The following is a 26,998-nucleotide window of genomic DNA, read 5'->3' as shown; positions in this document are numbered from 1 at the left end:
CCAGGTGGGGTTTGGTTTTTTGTTTTTTTGTTTTTAAGCATAATTTAAGCATGAAGACTAGAATAGAATCTGAAATGGTTTTGCTTTTTTTTTTTTAAGCCTTTAGAAAATGTATATTTTTAAATGACTAAGACTGGAATCTTCCCATTTAAAAGGGAAGCCGACTAAGGATGTCTTTCTGTTCCATATCTCCCACATGAATAATCATACAATTGATAGTTTGAAGAAAGACACTTGCTTTATTGCCTGGAAGCGTAAAACAAGAGAAGCTGTACTATGTGGGTGGCTGTTCCTTGGGAGGACAGAACCTGAAGGAAGGGTGTCATTTCGCCTTTTGATAGGAATGTGGTTTTCTTATTTAACGGTTGGGAGCATCACTTTCACTTTTAGTAAAAGTGAAAAATGCTGCAAGTCTGAAAGCAAGGTGCTTCTGTGAAAGTGTAATATGTATGTGAGACAGAGAGGGTGCTTCTGTATGTGTGTGTGGTGTATATGTGAGGCAGGGAGGGTTCTTGTGTGTGTCAATGTGTGTGCGCATGAGAGATGGAGCATGTTTTTGGCTGGCTTGTGGCTGTGAGAGAGGGCATGTGTGTGATTGAGACTGTTTGTAAGTGAGATAGAACATGTGTGTGTTTGAGAGCTTGTGTGTAAGTGAAATAGAGCATGTGTGTGATTGAAAGCCTGTGTGTAAGTAAGAGAGAGCGAGAGCATGTGTGATTGAGAGAGACTGGCAAGAGATGTGACGTGTGTATGTGTGAGAACGGCTGATCAGGGAGATGACTGGTGTGTGTGTGTGTGTGAGAGAGAGAGAGAGAGACTGGTTGGGGAGAGATTGGTGTGTGAGAGACAGAAACTGGTCCTGAGGGACTGGTATGTGTGTGAGAGAGAGAAGAGACTGGTTGTGGTCCCTAAGGAAGAGGTCTGTGAGGACAGCTTCAGCAGCTACTGCTGCTTCTGGTATGGCCTGCAAGGGAAAGGAGTAGGAGAACTGCTGGAGAGGGTAAGTAAAGGTGGCTTTTTAAGTTCATTTTTCTTGATTGACTATCATTTTAATTATTGGGTAGCATGTGATGTGTCTGCTGTTTGAAATATTTTATTGGTGTTTTGTAAAGCTTTCGAAATTTGCATGAGTCTTTAATTATTGGATATTCTATTCATCAGCTGTTTTGAAATTATTTTATTTGTATGATTTTATAATTATGATTAATGATTTATATATCTTTATTTTATTGATTTGTTTCACGAGGAATGGTTAAATTTTTGTTTTTCCATTGTTACACTGTATAGAGTCTGGCGTGATGCGTTTTACAGTTCAGTTTTTGTCTGCACGTTTCTATTTATACTTTATGTGGCTTTATTCTGTATTTGGTGAGGGTTTGTGTTCTGCATGCAAAGACTGAGATGAAGCATTCTTTTAGCATGTGGTTTTTCTGTAGGGATCTGTAGTAGCTTGGCCTGTTCTGTTTTCCTAATAGGAAGTGTATTGATATTTTAGATTCTGGTGTAATATTTTTGGTATTCTTTTTCATAGGTAGGGTTTTTATTCTTTGAGTGTTGGCAGATAGTACCGTGTTGATACGGGAGGACCATGCCGAAACATATCACAATAGGTATGATGCCATATGAATTCCAAGATGCAAAGGTTTCTTGTTGGCATCACAACAGTGCATGAAATTATCACAACAACTTGTATATTAATTTTACCTCAGAATGTCATTGTTCATGTAAAATATGTTATAAATGCATAATTTAAAATTGTGTATGGGGAGGAGGCGCCAGTCTGTAAGGTTTGCCTAGGGTGCCTAATACCCTTGCACCGGCCCTGCTGCTAAGCAGAAAGTCCTCTGGCATGCCCAGCAAGGATGTTCAAAGACTTGCTCCCTGTATCTTCAGCGCCGTGACTGTCTATGTCCAGATGGTGGCTCAGGAGCCCGCGGGACCCGTGGCTCTGCCTGCACTGCTGGTACTTCCCTAGGAGGGCTTGGAACAGGCTTTGGCTGTTCTTGAGGTTGATCTTATTCCACGTGTTGTCATCTGCGGTGAGCCTGCCAAAGCTTCCAGTATGCCGTGACAATTATACTTGCAAGAAACAATATGGCTTAAGGAAGGTAGAGTAGGTAAAACTGGTGTTTTTATTGGGTCAGAAAGGCCTGGTAGGGGTGTCCGTTATCATTGCCATTTTTATCATGTGCGATATGCGCACAGTCACACGCATGTTATGAAATCCGAGGTCGGCGAGCGTAAGGACGTGCACCTTGCGCACGCCGAGCCCTAGGGGAGCCCCGATGGCTTTCCCCGTTCTCTCCGAGGCCACTCCGAAATCAGAGCAGCCTCGGAGAGAACTTTCCTTCTGCCCCCCCACCTTCCCCTCCCTTCCCCTATCTAACCCACCCCCCAGCCCTACCTAAATCCCCCCTTAACTTTATTTCTTTATTTATGCCTGCCTCTGGGCAGGCGTAGGTTGCGTGTGCCGGCACTCGGTCCCGCCCCTGCCCCGCCCACTTTTTCAAGCCCCAGGACATACGCATGTCCCGGGGCTTGTGTGCGTCTCCGAGCCTTTGCAAAATAGGCTCAGCGCGCGCAGTTGGGTTTTAGAAGGGTTACGCGTGTATATTACACGCACAACCCTTTTAAAATCCGCCCCAAAGTATTCTGGCCAAAAGCACAGAAAAACACACAAAAATATACTCACAGATACAGAGAAATTGTTGCACACAGTGAGACACAAGAAATAAGGCTGATAGTATTCTCAAATATTGAGTACTGAATAGTGTCATTTATACTTCCCTGGGTGATTTGTGAAAAAGAATTGAAACCTGCAAGACACAAAATTAAGAATATTTTGAAAAAAGAATCATATTCTTGGTTTAAGGAAATTTGTGATAAGAGTTTGTATTAATTATTGAACTTGAAACTTATCTGAGATTTTGTGTTAGTGAATCCTTGTATCTGAAAGACAGGATAAATAGAAAAGTTAATGTTTGAAGTTCTTTAAAAAAAAACCTGAAAAAGGAAAATGAATGTATTTAATACTAGTGAAAGACAAACAGTTAAATATTTAAATATTTCACTCAAAATATTCTTATAGGTGTTCTGGGAAAGTACCTACTGGTTAATCAAAAAATTTCTTCAGTTTGTTTTCTTTAAAAAAAAAACAAAAAACTATTGTATTTCGGAATTTGTGTCTAAGTAGTTATTACTGCAAGTTAACATCTAATTGTTTAAACCAAATTTTATCATTGATTATTTTGAAACCAACCTTATGGCACTTGCTTCTCTCCCCTGTCTGTGGGAAAAGATTTGCCTTGTTAATAGCTATAATACGGAGGAGAAATATTTCTTTTTTTGTGTGACTGCCATTAGAGGAAAAGTTCCAAAGCTCTCCCTTTCCTCTTCTGCCCTGTAGGAGTTACAATTGCATGCAGGTTATTTAGGCCTCAGCCTCACAGTTTTAACAGGAAGAGTAAACATCTTTGCTATTTCCAAGGGCACCCTCTGGTGCCCTAAAACCTTTGCTGAAACCTTTATTAACAAAGCCACTGATTGGTAGAGGCAAAAACAGTAACATAATTCAAGAAGACCTGAATGAACATAGGGGATCCTTAGCTGAGAAGAAATAAAGAGAAAAGCAGAGATCAGCTGGGGTCTATGACTTTGCAAGAAGAAACAAATTGGGCAGATTTGGCCATGTCTCACCGACATTAGCTGCCATCATATTCTATGTTTCAACATTAGGCCAGCTAAGCCCATAGAAAAATGCATAAAGAATAAAATTTTAGTTGTTGGATGCTTATGGAAATCCACCTATAATTTTGTCTTGTAAGAATTGCCACAATAGTTTTTTTTTTCAGATTCTGCATAGGACAGAGTTGCTACAATGACCTTCGGTAGTTAATGAAGAAAGGCTTCACAAAGAAAAAAAACAACCATGTTCCAGGTGTGACCAGAAACTCTGCGACCTGGATAAACAACACATGCCTTCAACACGGAGCACAGACCTCAGAAAAACGCCAAGTGACCGCAGAACAAATACAGAGACAGAGAATGCAAAAACGTATTTCAGGAAGTGAAATCTTGCAATGATGAAGAAAAATAATCAGAATGAAAACCTCATCAAATAATAACTCGGTTATGAAATGAGAAATGCTTTTAGAAAAACATAGCACATTAAGATGAAGGCGATGCAGCACATCTTATTGCATGACTTGTGGAATGAATAAGTAAAAAGTAAATAAATAATTGATGTGATGGAATGTCTCTAAACGACGGTATATAAAACGTTATAAATAAATAAACTGAAAAAAAAAAGACCAGGCTGGCCTGGTAACTCAGTGCCACCTGGCTGCACCCTGCCTTACAGGATGCCTGAGGTTGATTCCTGGACCCAGTTTCTACTCCCTGTGCCAGCCTGGGCTCCCTGGGATGCAGCAGAGGCTGCATTCACAGCCCCTGAGAGGGAGGAAATCACAGCCATCACAGCCTGATGACACCTAGTGGCTTCCGGAATGTTCCACGTTTTGTGGCCCCCTAGCCAAGGAATGCAGCTATGATGACTAGGCAAGATGGGAGGGGAAGAAATAAAACAGAGAAACTCTCTCCTCACAAAAGTTACAAATTAACAGGGTCATTCATCGAAATGCATTATGGCATTAATGCCCACGATAACGGCATAACACATGCCTTAATGCCATGAACCACGCAATAATCGTGGTATCGCATGGTGCGAATGCAAATTTTTGAAAGGGGCGGGAATGGGATGGATTAATGAAAATGAGGGGCATTATCACATGTTTTTAACGCCGAAAATAACTACACCTTTTTTCCTGGCGTTGAGCTGTGCAATATGCCTGAAACGGTCATAATGCAATTTGCAATGAAAAACCACAAATTGCATTTTGGTGAGAGAGAGAGAGAGAGAGAGAGAGCGCCTCTGGAGAGGCCTTCACAGTATTCAACTATTTATATCACTGTAGCAGAGCCATCTAATAACTCGAGGTGAGGTTTTGGTGGTGGTTTAGAGTTTTGGGGCCAGTTTGACATGAAGAGTGAGATGTACAAATAGCACAGTTCACCTCGTTTGATGTCATTTGGAGTGAGGAAGTCCATCAAGCTAGGGAGAGAGAACATTGTAGAAATCTCATCTTTGTGAGACTTTCCTCACTCCAAATGGCATCAAATCTTCACCGAGGTGTGCTGTGCAGTTCGTACATCTCACTCTTCTTGTCAAACTGGCCCCAAAACCCTAAACCACCACCAAAATCTCACCTCAAGTTATTAGCTGGCCCTCCTGTAGTGATATATATAGTTGACTACTATGAAGGTCTTGTACAGATAGGTTTAAGACTAATGTTTGGTAACCTTAGACAAGTGGAGGCTGGTTCCAATTTTGCTGGAAGCCTGAAGGAACAGGAGGAGCTTCCCCCCAATAAAAAGCAAATACATATGAGTAAAAATATCTAAAGAGATAAGATGGAACAAATGAAGAGAATGAATTAAGCAGTAAACCTAAAGGTTTCAAGGCATTATCATTGCCTTGAAACAAATTAATCAATGGAGAAAATCCAATAGTCCCAAAATATTATCAAATAAAGTACAGACTTAAAAAAAGGCACTACATTCAGGAACATGCCCTAAAAAAGGGAAAACCAACAAACCATACACACTGTATTTTCTCAATAAATCAATTAATTAATTAAGGTACATTGCTTTTAGAACTACTAGATAGATTATCCAGCTCAGAGCACTGATTTTCACTTTTAAGAAAGATGGATAGCTGTTCATGATCTGAGAAAATGTATCAAAGCACTGATTCTCATTTTGTGGGATTGTTTTTGAACTCATCTACATGGTAAATGACATTAATTTAATGTGATGATTCTTGCACATTTTTTAAATTTATACAATGCCTCTGGAAATGTATTTAATAGTTGCTTAAATCTCAAATAAAGTTTATTTTAATGTGAAGGTTATTTAACTCACATATAGTAGAACTCCATTATTCTATTCAGCTTGTAAACATAGAGACCATAGAGAAGGTGCTTGACATGGTTTCTGCCATAGTCTAAGCAATCAATATTCTGGTGAATAAAAAAAATGTTTGTAATTTGTATGGAGCCGTATCTGCGGGGGTGGGGGTGGGGTGGGGAGGAGGGTAGGGTGTGTGAGGGGAAGGGTGAACCAAGATGGTATTCACCCAGTGATTGCTTTTTGAGTGGGCTCTCAAAAGATCTTAGTCCTTTTATTTGTTTCCTATGTGACCCCTATCTGGGTTCACTAGAATGTACTATTTGGTAAAATGAAAGCAGTGGGAGGTTCAGGGGGCATTAATGATATTGTGATTGACTGGAGGGTTGTTCCCCCAAAGGGGATGGTTTTGGAGGTGGTGTGGAGTGCTTCCACGAGTCACTGGGAGGAGTTGTTTAGAGGTTTTCTGGAGTAAGACATCCTGTTTAGAGGCTCAGGGAGAGGTCCAGAGATCCACCGTGGAGAGAAATTTCTCTCTGGTAAAGCATCAGGACTACATTTTTTGCTGATCTCTTGGACCATGCAGGTGAATCCTGCTCCCCGCAGTAGGAATCTGTGCCTTGATCCCAAAGGCTGCACCAAAAGGGACAGTGCTCGGCAGTCTCTGAAGGGAATGTTACACCTAAATAACTTCTTGGAATGGTGAAAGGGAAGGGTAAATTTAAAATTTACTCATCTGAATCTCCAAGCCCAGTTTCCGGCTGGATGGAAGTCTTCATGAACATTTTGAATGCTATAGATCTCCCTGGAGGTGCTGTTGGAGGGCTGACCGAGTCTGTAGAGGAGCCACCCCTCCTGAAGCAGAACGTTTCTGTGAACTCCATTGCGAAAAATCCATCACTACCTCCCAAGGTCTTCTATACACTATCGTCAGATTCATGCAGTTGCAACCTCAGCAGACTTGGAAGGAGAATCACCGAGTTACAGTTGAGATCAAGGCTTGGCACACACAGAGGAGCCAACTACACAGGTGGTGCTTGTCCCAGGTGTTTCAATGATTGAAAATTCCCGTTTGGGGGAGAGGATGCCATGCAGACTCCTCAGGTCCAAATTCCAATGGCACTGGTGGCTTCTGTAAAGGCATCTCAGTGAAGTTCCCAGTAGTCCCCAAGAGCATTTCCTTGGAAGAGCTATGTAGGATGATGGCCCCTACGGAAGGGACCTTGACTGGATGTGTGGTGCAGTTACAGTGGGTAACGTTAGTGTGGAGGAAGCTACCAAACTCCAGCCTGAAGAACATCATTTGAAGCCAAGGGTTTGTGAAGATCAGATTTTGTATTTACAAGCAGCAAATACTGCATTCATTAAAAGGAAGTATTTTCTTATGAAGTAAGAGTGGGGCAGTGGAAAACTCATCCAGCTACATGAACTTGTGATTTATTCAATTTCTGCAAGTTAGGACTTAGGGCCTCATTTTCCAAGCAGTTTGCCGCCTGCGATAAATTTGCAAATCGTGTTAACAGCTGTTAACGCGATTTGCGAATGCAAATTAGTCGGACAGCAGGGGGAGAGAGAGAGAGAGAGAGAGAGAGAGAGAGAGAGAAAGAGAGAGAGAGACTTACTATAGTGCCTATGCCCTAGACAGGTATTTTAACGCCTATGGGAGGGCCACCTACTAACTCGGGGTGGGGATTAGGTATGAGCGTCGGGGGTTGGGGGCCACTTTCGCATTCCACATGAGACCTACGGAAAGAACAGTGGTCTCTAGTGAAGATTTGCTGGCCGTCGGAGTGAGGAAACTCACTCCAAGAGGAGATTTGGGCTACATTCTCTCCACCTAGCTTGTTGTTGCCCAGGTAGAGTGTCCATCAAGCTAGGTGGAGAGAACGTAGCCCAAATCTCCTCTTGGAGTGAGTTTCCTCACTCCGACGGCCAGCAAATCTTCACTAGAGACCACTGTTCTTTCCGTAGGTCTCATGTGGAATGCGAAAGTGGCCCCCAACCCCCGACGCTCATACCTAATCCCCACCCCGAGTTAGTAGGTGGCCCTCCCATAGGGGTTAAAATACCTGTCTAGGGCATAGGCACTATAGTAAGGTGCACGTTCTCTCTCTCTCTCTCTCTCTCCCTGAAACGGGCTGTCCGGAACTATCGTGGACCGTGATGATTTGCTTGCAAAAACCGGCAATTATTGTGCGAAGCCTCATTTGCATTGGTAATGCCCCCTAATGCGTTACCAATGTGATATTGGAAAATGAGGCCCTTAGTGATATGTTAAAGAAGACTGGATATTCTCAGAATTCAATCTGACTCATGGCCCCTGTTTTCACAGTTTATCATATGGCTGGGTTTAAATGTCAAGCCAATAAGGTGGAAGGATGCACCAATAGCTTAATCTTCTCAGCTTGAATAGAAATGTCGCAAGAGAAAGGTGAATTCCAGAGCAAATCTTCTGGCTTCTTTTCTTCTTGACCTGCTCAGAGACTTTGTGTGGTGCCTCCTCTTTAAGAATAGATAAAGGGGTTTCTTGATATTTCCAAAGTTACTCAGAGCAACGGGAGAAGGTTTCTTGAACTGAGGCATGGGATGTCTATTGGGACAGAGTTGCTTTTCTAAAGTTTCCCCTCTCAGTTGTTTACTGTCGTATCAGAGTAGCAGATTTTTTCATTGTCTGAACTCAGTCAGTTAAAAGATTCTCTTATGATAAAGCCCTTGGACATCCCACCGCTGTTCACAGGGAAGCTTAGTCCCAGTTTCGTAGTCTAGCTTGAGGAAGCACCACAGCTCTTAGTTGTAATTAGATACATTTAAGACAGGGTGTTTTGAACCCATGCATTGCTTTTCTTTAATTTTTTTTGAAACTGCAATTCAGCTGCTCACAGCAGTGTACAAAATGACACATAAACAATGATAATAACAGGAAAACCATAATCACAGGCAAGGTCAAATTACCCAGATTGCTTTCTTGCTTGCCCCTGTCACCCCCGCCCGCCGCACCACACCACATCACCACCTTGTGGAACTGAGTCTCATATCATGGTTTTGTGACTTAAAATTTGAACAACTTGTAGCATCCCAACTGACGTTTGGGGCAGACTTCTGTTCACAAAAGGATGAAAAGTTAAAGCATCTAAAGAGATTTATAGCATGTGATGTGGTATTTCCTGTGGGTAAGAAAAATGCCGTGTGATACATTTAACACTAAAGTCCTATATAGTCTTATGTATAAACTAGTATGCATACGCTTATGACTTCTTTGGTTTATTTTCCTGTATATCTCTATATCTATATCTCTATATATAATGTATATCTATCTATCTACATCTATTTATAAAGTGAAAGAAAAAGAAATAGGCAATAGACAACATTTTTAAGTGTTCAATAAATAAGGCTATATCTAGTTACAGGAAATGAATACTAATGAACCAGTTTACATCCCACACATTAAAAAATATTTTAAAAATTGTTTACAAAAAATAGTATACACAACATCAAAGTGACAATCGTGTAGATATCAAAAAATAGTTTAAAATTCATGAAAAATTATCAAAAAACAACTGCAGGCACTATATATCTTGAATCACCTGACATGATTGTCACTTTGATGTCGTATATGCTATTTTTTGTAAACAATTTTTAAATTTTATTAAAAATAAATATTTTTTAATGTGTGGGATGTAAACTGGTTCATTAGTGTTTGTTTCCTGTAACTAGATATATCTATATCTATCTCTATAAATCACTTTAGATGCTTTCACTTGTCATATATATATATTTTTTTCTCTGTTAGTTGTCTATGTAACCTTGTATTTGTATATTCTGGCTGTTACTATCGAGCTGTACTTTAAGCCTCTTTATCTTGGTTAGATATCGTGGTTAGATTTATTATTGCATAAAAGTGTCATGTTTCATGATGTTAATAGTGCAAGACATTGTTTCTAATTGTTCTCAAGGGATAATTAAAGCAACTTTGTATTAGGTCCAGGTAGTTCTTTATTGTTAGAGTGTCATCATAAAAAAATGTAATTGTATATACATGAATAAAGATTTTTTGTAACACATTATATTCCTTTAATATGTATGGTAGTTACTTCATTTCATAAGTGCTTTTGCCCTACTCCCTCTGGAGTGTATTTTTTGTTTATATATATATAAAATGTGGAGGTATATTCATCACATCAATGCTATATTGTCCTTAGATAAAACACAATCAAAAGATGTAGGACAAGATAATGAATTTTTTGTAAAACTTTTTCTTCACATTTTTAAAAACCAGTTCATAGAAAGTTTCTTTTGCTTGAAACCAAATTTGTGCAGTATTCATATGCCAAATGAATGTCGGTATATAAATAAAATAAATAAATAAAATAAATAAAATGTGAATAATGACTTTTCACAATCTAATCATCATCAATATTATAAATATTTGAGCTAACAAAATCATCAACACAGAACCAACAGAGCCTTCGTACACAACCAGTTTTTTTTACAAACAAAGACATACGAATGACACGATTATAGCAGTAAATACACCAATAGTTTTTAATTTATCATCACCTATCTTGTCCTCTGCTGAACTGAATCTTTTACAGAAAGGTTTATCATTTGTGCTATTTGCAGGTTATGATTCATTTCGAGTACGAGTGGAAATTTTCAAATTTATATGGTGTCTTAGAATTGTTCTCCATTTTGCAAATTGCCATCTTGTAACATCAACATTACTTTAGCCAGCAAATCCAAATGGTTACCACCAGGCCCCACAGATCCTTTGATAACTGCCTTCAAACAGTTAGTGGTGTGGGACATCACCACTAAAGAAACATCTTCCTCTCCATCAGGGCCGGGGCTAGCATTTTTGTTCCCCTGTACGAAAAATTACTGTCCTAACTGTCCCCCCCCCCCCACCACCGATTCTTTCATTGTCTGTCCCGGGCCCATTAAATAAAACCCAGCTCTGTCCTGCAATCTATATTTTTGAAAACTGACATGCCCCTCCACTCCAGAACCCATGGATAGGGAAGGGTATTAGGTACCCTAGGCAAACCTTACTGCCTTGCACACATCCACGCTCCCAAATCCTTTACAGATACACAAATTATGCATTTATAATACCTTTTACATGTCAAATAATATTCAAAAGTACAGTTTTCTGAGGCAAAAATAACACAACATGCATATTATATTTACATGCACTTCTGTAGTGCCAACCAGAAAACTCTGCAAAAAAGACACTTGGAACTCCTATGAAATTAGATTTTTTGTAATGCGTATTGGGTGTGAGCATGGCCCTCAGATAGCCATGAATAAACAGAATTACCATTACAATATTGTAAACCGCCCATACCAAAACAACCCTAACAACCTTATCTATGAAAAGGCAACACTGCACATATTACACCAGGCCCTAGAATACCAATAAAAGCTCTTATTAGGAAACCAGGCTGCTATAGATCCCTACACAAAAATTACATGCCAACAAATAGCTCACCTCGGTTACATATGAAGAACACAGACAGACCCTGGCCAAATACAGAATAAAGAGATCAGAAAGTATAAACAGAAACGTGCTGAGAAGAACTGAACTGGAACCCACAACAAAACAGCCTCTACATGCAGAGCAACAATGGAAAAACAGAAACATTACCATGCTTCATAAAAACATTAAATAATAAATTGAAGAAATATAGAACACCAATCATAATAGTAAAATCATATTCATAAAAAGAATAAATATTTAAAATAATTCAGAAAAAATAAATAGACTATCCAAGATTTCCTAAACACCACAAAAATATTTCAAAACATCTGATGAATAACAATCCAATAATTAAAAACGGTTCTATTTCCCTCCCAAAAAGTTAAATATTTCAAAAGAACAGAATTAGCAAATTACACCCAATAATTAAAACTAATAAGGATTAAAACATCTCCTGCTTTCCATACCTATGATCTTCTGATTTCCAGTCACCTGAAATTGTTGTGGATTGGGGGACATAGGGATGCCCAAATTTTATCTTCTCTCTCTCACACATGCACAATAACACATGCATTCTCTTACACACTCCTCTCTAACATACATAGGATCCCTCTCCCTCACAGATACATAATGAGGTAGATTTTATAAATTTACGTGCGCGCGTACTTTTGTTCGTGCACCAGGCGCAAACAAAAGTACGCTGGATTTTCTAAGATACGCGCGTAGCCGCGCGTATCTTAGAAAATCCGGGGTCGGCGCGCGCAAGGGGGTGCACATTTGTGCAACCTGCGCGCGCCGAGCCCTGCCGAAAGCAGGTGTAAATCTGCATGCGCCAGCGGGCTGCTGGCGCACCATCACCCAACCCGGGGGCTGGTCCGGAGGCCTCGAACATGCCCCCGGGCCAGCACCACGCCCCTGGACCCGCCCCAAACCGCCCCCTGACCCCTGACACGCCCCCCCAGACACGCCCCCTCCCGCCCCTTTTATGAAGCCCCGGGACGCACGTAAGTCCCGGGGCTATGCATGCACCGGCGGCCTATGCAAAATAGGTGCGCCGGCGTGCGAGTGCCTTGCGCACGTAAATCTGGCCGGATTTACGCGCACAGGGCTTTTAAAATCCAGCCCTATGTGTGTGTGTGTGTGTGTGTGTGTGTGTGTGTATGCCTGTGAGAGCCTTTGGGCTGTATTTTTAAAACATTACATGCGTAAATCCTCCGGACTTACGTGCGTAACCGGACCGAACTCCGGGCCTATTTTAAAAAGGCCCGGCGATGCGTGTAAAGCCCCGGGACTTAGACACGTCCCGGGGCTTTCAAAAAGAGGCGGGGGTGGAGCAGGGTGGGGGGTGGGGCGGGGTCAGAGGCCCCCAGCACAGTGGCCATTTACCACTGTGCTGGGGGATTGCGTGCCGGCAGTTGGCCGGCACGCACAACTTGTGACTGTCTGAGGCAGGCGCAGCAGGGTATGAGAATTTTTTGGGGGGCGTTTAGCTTAGGGCTGGGGGACGGGGGAGTTAGGGGAAGGGAAGGGAAGGTGGGGTGGGGGGGGGTAGGTAAGATCCTTTGGAGGCCGTTCCGATTTCAGAGCGGCCTGGGAGGGAATGGGGAAAGGCAGCACGGCTCGGTGCACACAAGGTGCACAATTGTGCACTCCCTTGCGTGTGCCAATACCCAATTTTATAACATGCATGGACCTGCATGCACAAACACACAGTTCTCAGACACTTACAGGCTCTCAGTCACTCACACACATGCACACATGGCCTTCTGTTGTCTTCGGGCCGTGGTGGGATGAGCTCCACCACGGCCTTGCGGGTCTCCTCAGGCTCGGTGTGACTGGGTGTGCATACCGTGCATTTGCATGGGGCAGCAAACCCAGGGAAGGCAGCAAGCCGGCGGCTTCAGGAGAGGCCATGGGGCAGCTGGCTGCTGAAGAAGGAAATAGACCACAGGCTGCTGGCGCTCAACCCACCGGCAGCTTTCGGAGAGGTCCATCTTCCAATTGTGTGTGCATGTGCCCATGCCCAGCTTCTGCTCTTTCCCCTCCAATCAGAAAGGCCAGTGGGCCATGGTGTAACTCATCCCAACATGGCCCGAAGACATCAGGAGATTCATAGAAACATAGAAACATAGAAGTGACGGCAGAAGAAGACCAAACAGCCCATCCAGTCTGCCCAGCAAGCCACGCAGTTCATCCATTTCTTTCTTTCTTTCTTTCTTTTTTCCCACCCTTTTTCTCCCTCCCACCCGTCACTATTGGCTTCCAGCACCCTCCGGCCCCAACTCCCTTCCACCCCTCCACCAATGCAGAGAGCAGCGCCGTATCCGCTTCCCAGTGAACATCCAGCTCAAACAGGGGTAGCCACCGCCTCAACAAGCAGGCCACACCCCTGCCCCATACTCCTACCCACCCCTGCTTTGTTTGTTTGTTCCTTGTTTTAGTTTTTTTTGGAGATGGCAGCCCTCCGTGAAGGCGGAACACCAACCACTGGCCACTGGCATCCCACTCCGTGAATGCCTCTGTGGCTACTGCCGCTCCGTGCAGTGTTTTGCTGCCTGAAGGTGGAACCCCAACTACTGGCCACTGGCATCCCGCTCCGTGAATGCCTCTGTGGCTACTGCCGCTCCGTGCAGTGTTTTGCTGCCTGAAGGTGGAGCACCTACTGGCCACTGGCATCCCGCTTCGTGAACGCCTCTGTGGCTACTGCCGCTCCGTGCAGTGTTTTGCTGCCTGAAGGTGGAGCACCTACTGGCCACTGGCATCCCGCTCCGTGAACGCCTCTGTGGCTACTGCCGCTCTGTGCAGTGTTTTGCTGGCTCCACTTTATTTACGCCCACTAGACTTGATGGATCCACAGTGTTTATCCCACGCCCCTTTGAAGTCCTTCACAGTTTTAGACTTCACCACTTCCTCCGGAAGGGCATTCAGTCATCAGGAGGCCGGTGCTGTAGTGGAGCTCATCCCAACATGGCCTGAAGTCATCAGGAGGCCCGCGGTGCTGTAGCGGAGCTCATCCCAACATGGCCTGAAGTCATCAGGAGGCCCGCGGTGCTGTAGCGGAGCTCATCCCAACATGGCCTGAAGTCATCAGGAGGCCCGCGGTGCTGTAGCGGAGCTCATCCCAACATGGCCTGAAGTCATCAGGAGGCCCGCGGTGCTGTAGCGGAGCTCATCCCAACATGGCCTGAAGTCATCAGGAGGCCCGCGGTGCTGTAGCGGAGCTCATCCCAACATGGCCTGAAGTCATCAGGAGGCCCGCGGTGCTGTAGCGGAGCTCATCCCAACATGGCCTGAAGTCATCAGGAGGCCCGCGGTGCTGTAGCGGAGCTCATCCCAACATGGACTGAAGTCATCAGGAGGCCCGCGGTGCTGTAGTGGAGCTCATCCCACCACAGCTGAAGACATCAGGAGGCACGTGGGGTTGTGGTGGAACTCATCCTACTAGGTCAGAAGACAATTGTGTTTGTGCATGTGTGTGTGTGTCTGTGTGAGAGCCTAATCGGGTAAATTCTGAAAGCCATGCACATAGTGGCGCCGATTTCATAACATGCGTGTGTTGCCACATGCATGTTATAAAATTTGATACCCACACACACATGCACACCTGATTTTATATCAGCGAGCTCATGTGTGCACGGGTACCCAATCGCGCGCGCATGGGGGGGGGGGAGGGTAATTTTTTACACACTCGCTGATGGGACAAGGCCTTTCCACAATTCTCCAATAAAGGAGAGGACTGGGAAGGAACTTTCCTAACCTCCTAATTACCCTTCCTCCCTTTTTCTTTCTCCGTCTCGATCCCCAATCTCCTCCTAACTATTCAAATTTTTTTTTGTTTTTTTAACTTACTTCCTCTCAATAGCTGAAGTAAGTTCCATGTGCCGCACAGCTGCCTGCAAGTGCTTCACAGGGACAGCACCAACCCAGCCCCCGCCCCCTGGCCCACCCCTTTTCAAAAACCCGGCATTTCCACGCATATCAGGAGATACGCAGGTGGCCAGGTTGCGATGAAAATGCGCTCAGCACACACGTGGCTTGGCCACACGCGTATCTCCCGGGATTGGCATGTGCCGGCTTTTAAAATTTGGCCTCTATGTGTGTGTATGTGGGTTGTCTGGGTGAGAGCTTGGGTGCTAGCCTGTATGTACGTTTGTGTGCCTGTGAGAGCCCCTGTGTCACATGTAGACTCTCACCAGCACACACCCACACACATAATGCATCTCTAAGGGAGAGAAAGTCTGTATATGTTAGAGAGAGGGAGCATGTGAGACAATGAATGTGTTATTGGGCATGCGAGTGAGTCAGAAGATTCAATTTGTGTGGCCCTACCTCCATCAATCCATAACAATCTCAGGGTGACTAGAAATCAGAACATCCCAAGTATGGAGAGCACGAGATTTTTTTATTAATCCTTATTAGTTTTAATTATTGGGTGTAATTTGATAATTCTGCTTTCTAAATATTTAATTTGGGGGGGGAATAGAACATTTTTTAAATTGTTGAATAATTTATTCATTGGGGTAGATTTTAAAAGAAGCGCGCGCGCGTCCATGTGCGCGCCAATTTTATAACATGCGCACATCACTGCGCACAAGTTATAAAATGCAATACCCATGCGCACCTACTTTTATATCGGCACACATGTTGCAGGCGGGTCACAGCTCATGCGCGCAAGTGGGATCATTTTCTAAAAAACCGCACAGCAACGCAATCGGGCCATTCCCAGTTCCCTCCCAGTCCACTCCAATTAAGGAGTGGACTGGGAGGGAACTTTTCTATCTCCCTACCTACTCTTTCTCCCTTTTCCCCTCTCCTCCACAACCCCTAAACCTACCCTATCTACCCTCCTTTTTTTTGTTTTTGAACTTACCTGCTCCTTCACGCAGTAGTAAGTTCCGCGCACCGGCCAGCTGCCGGCGCTTGCTTTCCCGGGACAGCGCAAAATGGTGCTGTCCCAGCCAGCCTCTGCCCCCACCCTGCCCAGGCGCTGCCCCTTTTTAAAGGCCCGGCACTTCTGCATGTACCGAGAGATATGCACGCGGCTGGGCTGTTGCAAAAATGCATTCGGTACGCGCCCGGCCTGACCATACGCATATATCCCAGTATTTGCTTCAAACATTTGCCCTTAGATGTTTTGAAATATTTTTTTGATGTTTAGGAAATTTTGGATATTCTGTTCATTAACTGGTTTGAAATATTTATTCTTTTTATGAATATGATTTTACTATTATGATTGATGTTCTATATTTTTTATTTTATTATTTAATGTTTTATGAAGAATGGTAATCTTTCTGTTTTTCCATTGTTGCTCTGCATGTAGAGGTTGGCTTGTTGTGGTTTCCAGTTCGGTTCTTCTCAGCACGTTTCTGTTTATACTTTCTCATCTCTTTATTCTGTATTTGGTCAGGGTGTCTCTGTATTTTGCATATGTGACCATGATGAGGTATTTTGCTGGCATGTAATTTCTGTGTATTGATCTATAGCAGCCTGGTTTCCTAATAAGAGCTTTTATTGGCGCACTAGGGCCTGGTGTAATATGTGCAGTGTTGCCTTTTCATAGATAAGATTGTTAGGGTTGTTTTGATATGGAAGGTTTACCATATTGTAATGGTAATTCTGTTTGTTCATGGCTTTCTGAGGGCCAAGCTCACATCCAATACGCATTACAAAAAGTTTAATTCCATAAGAACTCCAAGTGTCCTTTTTGCAGTTTTCTGGTTGGCACCTCAGGCGTGCATGTAAATATACTATACATGTTGTAAGTAATATTTTTTCCTCAGAAGATTGTACTTTTGAATGTTCTTTTTCATATAAAATGTGTTATAAATTTATAATTCAATTGTGTGTCTGTAAAGTATGTGGGTTGTGTGCAAGGCTGTAAGGTTTGCCTACGGTACCTAATACCCTTCCCTATCCATGGGTTCTGGGGGCGGCAGCACAGTAATTTTTTGCCCGGGGCAACAAAAAAGCTAGTACCGGCCCTGTGGTGGGATGAGCCCCACCATCGCCCACTGGCCTTCCTGACTGGGGAGGGGGGGGGGGGGGGCGGCGAGCAGAAGCTGTGTGTGGGCTCGCGCACACACAAACGGAAGACGGGCCTCTCCAAGGGTCGGCAGCAGGTTGAGCACAGCGGCCTGCAGTCTATCTCCTTCTTTGGCAGCTGGCGGCCCCACAGCCTCTCTTGCTGCCACCGGCTCACTGCCTGCCCCGGGTGTGCCGCCCCGTGCATATGAACGGTATGCACACCCAGTTGCTCTGGGCCCGGTCCCCATGTGTGTTTCATTAGTTATTGAAATGAGAACAGTCAGCTTGTGAATCCTTAATTTGTGAGAGGTCTATAGTAATTCCCCAGGTGTCAAAGAGGGGTGGAGTGGTCATGATGGAGCTTAACATCAACTCAGTGATACCTCCTATTACCAGCCACTTCAGACAGATACCACTTCATTATTACAGATCAAATAAAAAAATATACTAGATCAGAGGTTAAAGAAAGACAATATTTCCTTGAGGGATCATCCTTTCCTTGAGGCAAAAACTCACAGTAAAAACTTTTTTAAATATATCCGAAGCAGAAAGCCTTGAGGCAAAAACTCACAGTAAAAACTTTTTTAAATATATCCGAAGCAGAAAGCCTGTGAGGGAGTCAGTTGGACCGTTAGATGATCGAGGGGTTAAAGGGGCACATAGAGAAGATAAGGCCATCGCGGAAAGATTAAATGATTTCTTTGCTTCGGTGTTTACTGAAGAGGATGTTGGGGAGGTACCCGTAATGGAGAAGGTTTTCATGGGTAATAATTCAGATGGACTGAATCAAATCACGGTGAACCTAGAAGATGTGGTAGGCCTGATTGACAAACTGAAGAGTAGTAAATCACCTGGACCGGATGGTATACACCCCAGAGTTCTGAAGGAACTAAAAAATGAAATTTCAGACCTATTAGTAAAAATTTGTAACTTATCATTAAAATCATCCATTGTACCTGAAGACTGGAGGATAGCAAATGTAACCCCAATATTTAAAAAGGGCTCCAGGGGCGATCCGGGAAACTACAGACCGGTTAGCCTGAATTCAGTGCCAGGAAAAATAGTGGAAAGTGTTCTAAACATCAAAATCACAGAACATATAGAAAGACATGGTTTAATGGAACAAAGTCAGCATGGCTTTACCCAGGGCAAGTCTTGCCTCACAAATCTGCTTCACCTTTTTGAAGGAGTTAATAAACATGTGGATAAAGGTGAACCGGTAGATATAGTATACTTGGATTTTCAGAAGGCGTTTGACAAAGTTCCTCATGAGAGGCTTCTAGGAAAAGTAAAAAGTCATGGGATAGGTGCCGATGTCCTTTCATGGATTGCAAACTGGCTAAAAGACAGGAAACAGAGAGTAGGATTAAATGGGCAATTTTCTCAGTGGAAGGGAGTGGACAGTGGAATGCCTCAGGGATCTGTATTGGGACCCTTACTGTTCAATATATTTATAAATGATCTGGAAAGAAATACGACGAGTGAGATAATCAAATTTGCAGATGACACAAAATTGTTCAGAGTAGTTAAATCACAAGCAGATTGTGATAAATTGCAGGAAGACCTTGTGAGACTGGAAAATTGGGCATCCAAATGGCAGATGAAATTTAATGTGGATAAGTGCAAGGTGATGCATATAGGGAAAAATAACCCATGCTATAATTACACGATGTTGGGTTCCATATTAGGTGCTACAACCCAAGAAAGAGATCTAGGTGTCATAGTGGATAACACATTGAAATCGTCGGTTCAGTGTGCTGCGGCAGTCAAAAAAGCAAACAGAATGTTGGGAATTATTAGAAAAGGAATGATGAATAAAACGGAAAATGTCATAATGCCTCTGTATCGCTCCATGGTGAGACCGCACCTTGAATACTGTGTACAATTCTGGTCGCCGCATCTCAAAAAAGATATAATTGCGATGGAGAAGGTTCAGAGAAGGGCTACCAAAATGATAAGGGGAATGGAACAACTCCCCTATGAGGAAAGGCTGAAGAGGTTAGGACTTTTCAGCTTGGAGAAGAGACGACTGAGGGGGGATATGATAGAGGTGTTTAAAATCATGAGAGGTCTTGAACGGGTAGATGTGAATCGGTTATTTACTCTTTCGGATAGTAGAAAGACTAGGGGACACTCCATGAAGTTAGCATGGGGCACATTTAAAACTAATCGGAGAAAGTTCTTTTTTACTCAACGCACAATTAAACTCTGGAATTTGTTGCCAGAGAATGTGGTTCGTGCAGTTAGTATAGCTGTGTTTAAAAAAGGATTGGATAAGTTCTTGGAGGAGAAGTCCATTACCTGCTATTAAGTTCACTTAGAGAATAGCCACTGCCATTAGCAATGGTTACATGGAATAGACTTAGTTTTTGGGTACTTGCCAGGTTCTTATGGCCTGGATTGGCCTCTGTTGGAAACAGGATGCTGGGCTTGATGGACCCTTGGTCTGACCCAGTATGGCATTTTCTTATGTTCTTATGTTCTTATCATTTCCTGTTTTAACAACACCCTCGTATACCATTTTTTAAATTTGGTACCAAAGATTTATAAATCTTTTATTGATCCACCTGGTAGACCTGTCATATCGGGGTAGGTTCTTTCTTAAAACCCCTTTCACAATACTGGGATACCTGTTTAATTTCTTTGGTGCCATATAGTTCACCTTACATCTAAGATTCAGCACATTTTTAACAATATTTGAACTCCATCACTGATTGTCAACCAGCCTGGATGTTGGTGCAACAGACATCACAGCTCTCTATACTAATGTCCAACAGCAGGCCGCCTTACAGTTAATTGCTTGTCAAGTGGAACCTGTCATTCAGTAGTAGATCATAGAATATTCATTTGAATGTTGGCAAATTGGTGCTTATGAGAAATTATTTTTGTTTTCAAGATAAATTGAACAAATTAAAGGCTCGGCTATGGTGCTACGATGGTCCCCTCGGTGGCTTGCCTGTATGTAGCTGAATTTGAGAATGCGTTTGTATACAAGTCTTCATTTTGGATTCATGGCCACTTTTGGGTTAGGTTCATACACAATATTTTTTTCATTTGGACTGCTTCACAATCTATGTTAACATCGTCTGAGATGTGGCTGAATCAGCAAGATGTACATTTACAGCTTTCATTTCAAAGTCATTATTCAAGATTCCATTTTTAGATGTTTTGGTATTCTAGAAGGAGAGCCATCTATAAAAACTGTTTTTACCAAATCTACAGACCGCAAATCTATTATACAGTTTACCAGTTTTCATTCTAAACGGTTGAAGAAAAATATTCCATCATGTCAAGTCTTACATCTTCGCTGACTTTGCACCACTGAGGATGAATACAAATTCCAGGTTGAACATATAAGTAATACATTTCAACAGAGAGATTATCCTAGAAAAACTATAAAGAATGCTTATAATGTGCACCCCCTTGGGCGCGCCGAGCCCTGCGCGCGCTGCCCGCTCCCTCCGAGGCCGCTCCGAAATCGGAGCGGCCTCGGAGGGAAATTTCCATTCACCCCCCCGCACCTTCCCCTCCCTTCCCCTACCTACCCCCCCCCCCAGCCCTATCTAAACCCCCTCCCTACCTTTATCTTAAAAATTACTACTGCCTCTGGGCAATAGTAACTTACGTGCGCCGGCGCAGCAGGCCCCGACACAGGTCGCTGTGTCGGGGCACTCGGCCACGCCCCCGAAACTCCCCCGAGCCAGAAACATGCCCCCAGGCAAGCCCCGGGACTTACGCGTGTCCCAGGGCTTGCGTGTGCCGCCGAGCCTATGCAAAATAGGCTCGGCGCGCACAGGGGGGTTTTAAAAGGGTTACACGCGTACCTTATGCGTGTAACCCTTTTAAAATCCGGCCCTTGGTGTGTAGCAATTGCTTACAGATTCAAAGTTTTTGTTCAATGCCTTTTTTGAAACCATTCATTTTACAAGGACATTTTGACTCTGACACAGCAGAATAGTATTTTATTTTTACATGGAACACCGTTTATCCGTTTGGTTTAAATAAGTCTATAGAATGGAAAGCATTTTTGGATTAACTAGTTGCTCATTTTTGGCACATCGCTATCATGAAATGGGATAAGTTTTTCAATTCAGAACTTCTCAGAGTTTTATAGGATACTCTTAGCAAAACTGATGTGGGGGTTATGGGAAAGCGTATCTATAGGAATGTGCAGATGAAAAAAAAATTCATTTCATTCCATTCATTCAATCATTCATTCACTAATTTCAATATGAAAAAAAATTATTTGTTTATTTGTTTCATTAGTTTATTTGTTTACCATTAAAAACAATGGGTAAGCATTGCAGTCTCTTATGGGCGCCAGAATAGTGATTTTCTTATCAATTGTAATGAAACTTGTGGGAAGAAATGATGAGAAGGAGGAAAGAACTGTAAAGTACTTAGACTGTTGCAAAGTGGCACCAAATGTGGCATAAATAGAAGCCTACAGCTCCACAAAGGGGCAAAGGGGTACCAGCATTGGCAGGAGTTCTCCAAAGCACCATGAGAGGAGCAAAGAAGCAGCAAGAGGAGGAACACTCCAAGGTGCAAAAAGAGGATGCCAGCAATAGCAACATGAACACCTGAAAGGGATCATGAGAGACAAAGTGGCACCAAAAGTGGCATCAGCACCTTAAAGCACTAAGAAGGGGGAATAAGAACATAAGAACATAAGAAACATAAGAACATAAGAAAATGCCATACTGGGTCAGACCAAGGGTCCATCAAGCCCAGCATCCTGTTTCCAACAGTGGCCAATCCAGGCCATAAGAACCTGGCAAGTACCCAAAAACAAGCTACAGATAAAGGGACCAAGAATCAGAAAGAGTGGTATCAAGATTTCAAAAGCATAGGAGAAGTGCATAGCAGCACTCCAGATTAGTATGAAGACCTCAAGGTGTAGGAGCTGAAGATTGCCCGGAAGGTACAGTGGCAGAAATAACTTTAGAACCCCCAAAGTATAAAATCTGTGCATCGCAGCAAGGCCAAGCAGCACAAGGATCTGAAAGTGTAGGATGAGAGGCCGCGTTAATAAGGGCACATTGGACGAGCAGTCATTTATTGCATTGTAAGGTAATACTAATAGCCTCATCTACATGGAATTTACATATGATGAGTGCTATTAGCTATGTGTGTGTTTTGGATGTGCTGATCCCCTTATTGCATCGGGGGTTATGGATGCAAGTCCAAAATGTGCATTCGACCACTCGTTAAGATGTGAGCTGGGCTAGGTGCACTTTATTACATCTCCCCCAGAGACAATGCACTACAGTTCTATTTTCCTCTTCACACTAGTGCACTGCACACACACAGCACAGAAAAATAATGCTCTAGTGTGTGCGGGTACACACTAGAGCATTACCTGTGGCTGTACCTGTGGCTGATGACTGCCTGCTTTGTAGATGCACTGACAGCTCTGGTGCACTGTATAGACTCAAACAGAACAAAAAAGCCTCTCTATCTTGGGCACTGTATAGCACAGCTAGAATAGCTACTGCTGGTTCACTGCAACAAGTCCAAAATCACTGTAGCCAGTGCCACAGCCATAACTTTTCACCTGAAGGGTAGAGGAAGCTTGTTAAAAAAGCACACAAGCTTTCCTTTGTCAGTGGGAGTAACAGTGAGATGGTAATTAAAATAAAAATTAAAAACCTGTACAGATAAACACAGCAGCCAAAAGGATTGGAATGGAAATGATTTTGAAACAAGGACACTATTGATTCTGAACACTTTGGAACACAGAGCTCAATACAACAGCAAAGAGCACTGTCTCTTTAAAAAAAAAGGATAAAATACAGTTTGAAAAATTCTGCACATACTAGAAGCAAGGATACACAGAGCAGTGATTCGCTGATTCAGAAAAATGCTTCACACTGATATATTCCCTTACATTGTCATTCTGGTTTCCTTGCCAACGGATCCGTTAATCTTTGACCTCACATTAATCACAGGCAAGGGTGGGTTGCTATGGAGACTCCCACATGACCAACCTCATAAAGCTATATTAGAGTACATGGGCTCTATTCTTTACAATGCAGCCATACAAGTCTATGGGACCAAAAACAAATGAAATGAATGATATATGTTTCATTCATGAGAAATGTCCCGTTCATTTTCAGGGGCCTACAAATGAAATGAAAGGCACATATTTGTTTCAGAATGGACATTCATTTTCAATGAATGCACATTGAGAGCACTTCCATTTCTGCTAGCTGGTCAGTGGTGTTGTTCTAACAAATATAACATCATTTATTTATTTATTTGTATTTATATGTTGCTAATACAGAGGCCCATAGCAGCTTCTAATAAAACATACATATTAAAACCCAACTTAAAAATACTGAACTTAGACAAATAAAGATATAATAATCATACTACTCAGCTCCATTAGATCTAAATTAACAGAATGCTTGGTGAGTTGCATTGAGCATTTCATTAGTAACAATGTATTCTCTTTTATATGGTGAGTGACTAGAATATTTTTGTTTAAATAAGCATTTGGAAAAATGAAGTGACAGTAACTAGAATGGTTTTAACTTGTGATACTTGAATTCTTTGACAACAATATTTTTGTGGTTTTTATTCAGTTTGGCACAGTTTTGATTCACTCCCAGTAGTACAGACAATGCTTTCAGGATTATTGCTAAGGCACAACTTTGATTAATCCCCAGTAGTATGGACTACATTTTTGGACCACCATCATCATAAGACAAGTCTATCATTTGTACCCTCCTGAAGAAGCCTTGTAGGTAAAACAAAGGCCTTTTATCAGCATCATTGAAAGGGATATCAGCATTATTTCACTTTTGAAAGGGATATCACATTGAAAGGGATATCAGTATATATTTCACTTTTGTCTAGGTTTAGACTTTTCTTGTTTTGTTGTATCCAGCAAGCCACTTTATCCAGAATGTTAGGAATTATTTGGAAAGGAAGAGAGAACAAAACTGAGAATAAAATAATGCATCTGTAAGATCCATGGTACAGCCGCAACTTGAGTATTGTGTACAATTCCGGCTACCATATCTAAAAAAAGTGATAGAGGACATAAAAAAGATACAGAGAAAAGTGACTAAAATGATAAAGAGGATGGAAAAACTCCATTATCGAGAAAGGCTAAACTGATTAGCACCCTTTAGCTTGGAGAAGAGATGATTGAGAATGGAGATGAATGAGATGCATAAAACCGTGGGTGGAATGGGTAAACAGGGAATGGTTATTTACCCTTTCAAGCAAAACTAGGACTAGGGGAAACTACATGAAACTAGCAACTTGCAGATTTAAAAGAAACCATAGGAAGTATTATTTTACTCCGTGCACAATCAAATGAAGGGACCCTCTAATTTGCCCCTTCCTTAAACCCTAAATTAGGATTAGGTAGTCAGCAGGAGTTTATAGACTATCCCTTACAGGGACCATCTGAGAGGATGCAGGATTGGTTAGCAGTCAGTTTAAAAGCAAGCAGAGCGCCAGGAGCAGTGTGGCAGGTTTAGTTGAAATTTTTGAGTTGAAGAAGCAGGAGACTTTTGCAGTGGTTCCTGTTATGGGATTGACCTGAAACTGATCAACTCAAGTCAAATAAAATTAGTGAAGCCTGTAGGCCTCAGAAGGACCAGACACTCACCCCAAAATCATAAGATGCATTTGCTGAGGCTTGCAGAAATATATTGAGAAACTGCAGGGTTTAGAAAACTTGAAAGCAGTAGACTGGCTAAGAGGGAAGTACCAAAAGATGCATCTGAGCCTGTAAAGCCCTACAAAGTTAGGCAAGTTGTGGTTAGGCTGAGCTAAGCGAGAGGGAGGGGGACACTTCTCCTACGGCTGAGCTGCAGTTATTTTGGGTGTGTGATGGGGTTTTGCTTTCCACACTAGCATTTTTACTTTGCTTGCTAGGGGTTTTGCAGTTTTAGGACCTTCCCCACCCTTTCTGGGATGGACTCAGTGAGCCTATATATTCTCTCCTGAACATGCTCAAAGGAGGACCCTTCTAGGTTGGAGAAGAGAACTTCTGTCCATAATATTGACGTTACACAAACCATATGAATATGAACATTTTATTCTTTACAAAAGCAATAGGAGTGAAAAAAAAATCAGGTTGGCTACTTACCCAAATAGATAAGGACTGTAGTTGAGCTGAGCCTCATAGAGGTTTTGGAAACATTTGAATGAGTAGGTGGCACTGTGTGACTTATTCTGTCTCCTGTCTTGTTTCTAATACCATAGCACAGATAAGGCTCTTAGAGTGTTCTATGTAAGTTTAGCATAAAGTATATAAGAACATAAGAAATGCCATATTGGGTCAGACCAAGGTCCATCTAACATAGCCTCCTGTCTCTGACAGTGGCCCATCCCAAAAGGTAGATCCAATTTCATCTTGCTCATTCTCAGCAATAAGTCCTGGAGTCACCTGGTTAATAATCGATCATGCACTTTTCTTCCAGAAACTTCTCCAAATCTTTTTTAAACCCCTTCTCCGTTAGTTGCAGTGACCACATCCTCTGGCAACAAATTCCACAGCTTAGGAGTGTGTTGAATGAAAAAAATGCTTTCTCCGATTAGTTTTAAATCTACCATCTGTTAGTTTCAAGGAGTGTTCCCTAGTCCTTGATTTCATTGAAAGGGTAAATAACTGTTCCCTAATTGTGTTTTCCATCCTACTCATGATTTTATAAACCTCTACCATATATCTTCTCAGTCATCTCTTCTCCAAGCTGAAGAGCCCTAACCTTTTAGCCTTTCTTCATAAAAGAGCCATTCATTCCTTCTTTGTACCTTTTTTAGTCAACTATATCTGATGTGAAATGGGACGGTCAGAACAGAACACAACAGTCAAGGTACAGTTGCACCATAGACCTATACAAAGGATTAAAATGTTCTCCATTTTCTTTGCCATTCCCTTCCAAATAATTCCAAGCATTTTGTTAGCTGCTTTTATATTCAGTGGCACGGTGAAGCCACTCAATACACTATATATTTTCACACTTAGCTGGATAAAACAACCCAACTAAGTTTAGACCTGCTGTCCGGCATGTCTAAACTTATATGTATACTTATGCGGCTAACTCCAAATATCAGTACTTAGCCTTATAAGTTATACTGCTAAATCACTCCACCCCAATCCACTCCACCCCAATCCATCCAGCCTACTTTTTCTGTCTGTAACTTTTAGCCATAAAAGGGACTTATATGACTAAGGGGCAGCCGCTAAACATAGGCACATATTCAGCGGCCACTACTTAGCCACATAAGTCCTGCTTATCCAGCTAAATTGCGCTGAATGCATTTTAAATATTGGGCCTATATGTATGTATGTATGTATGTACGTATGTATATATATATATCTATCTATCTATATAAAACACAAAAATTACTCCCAATGGAGAATGGAAAAAAGCACGTCAATCTATATTATTATAAACACCATAAATCAAGAATTTTTCATTTGTTATATACAAAAGCTTTTATTACTTCAATTATACATTTTATAAAACATTCTCATATCCAATATTTATCACAATAAGGCTAATGGAAACG

This window comes from Rhinatrema bivittatum, chromosome 2 (assembly GCF_901001135.1).
Source record: "Rhinatrema bivittatum chromosome 2, aRhiBiv1.1, whole genome shotgun sequence".
NCBI lineage: Eukaryota > Metazoa > Chordata > Amphibia > Gymnophiona > Rhinatrematidae > Rhinatrema > Rhinatrema bivittatum.
The sequence above is the reverse complement of the archived record's forward strand: the minus strand, read 5'-3'. Positions refer to the sequence as shown.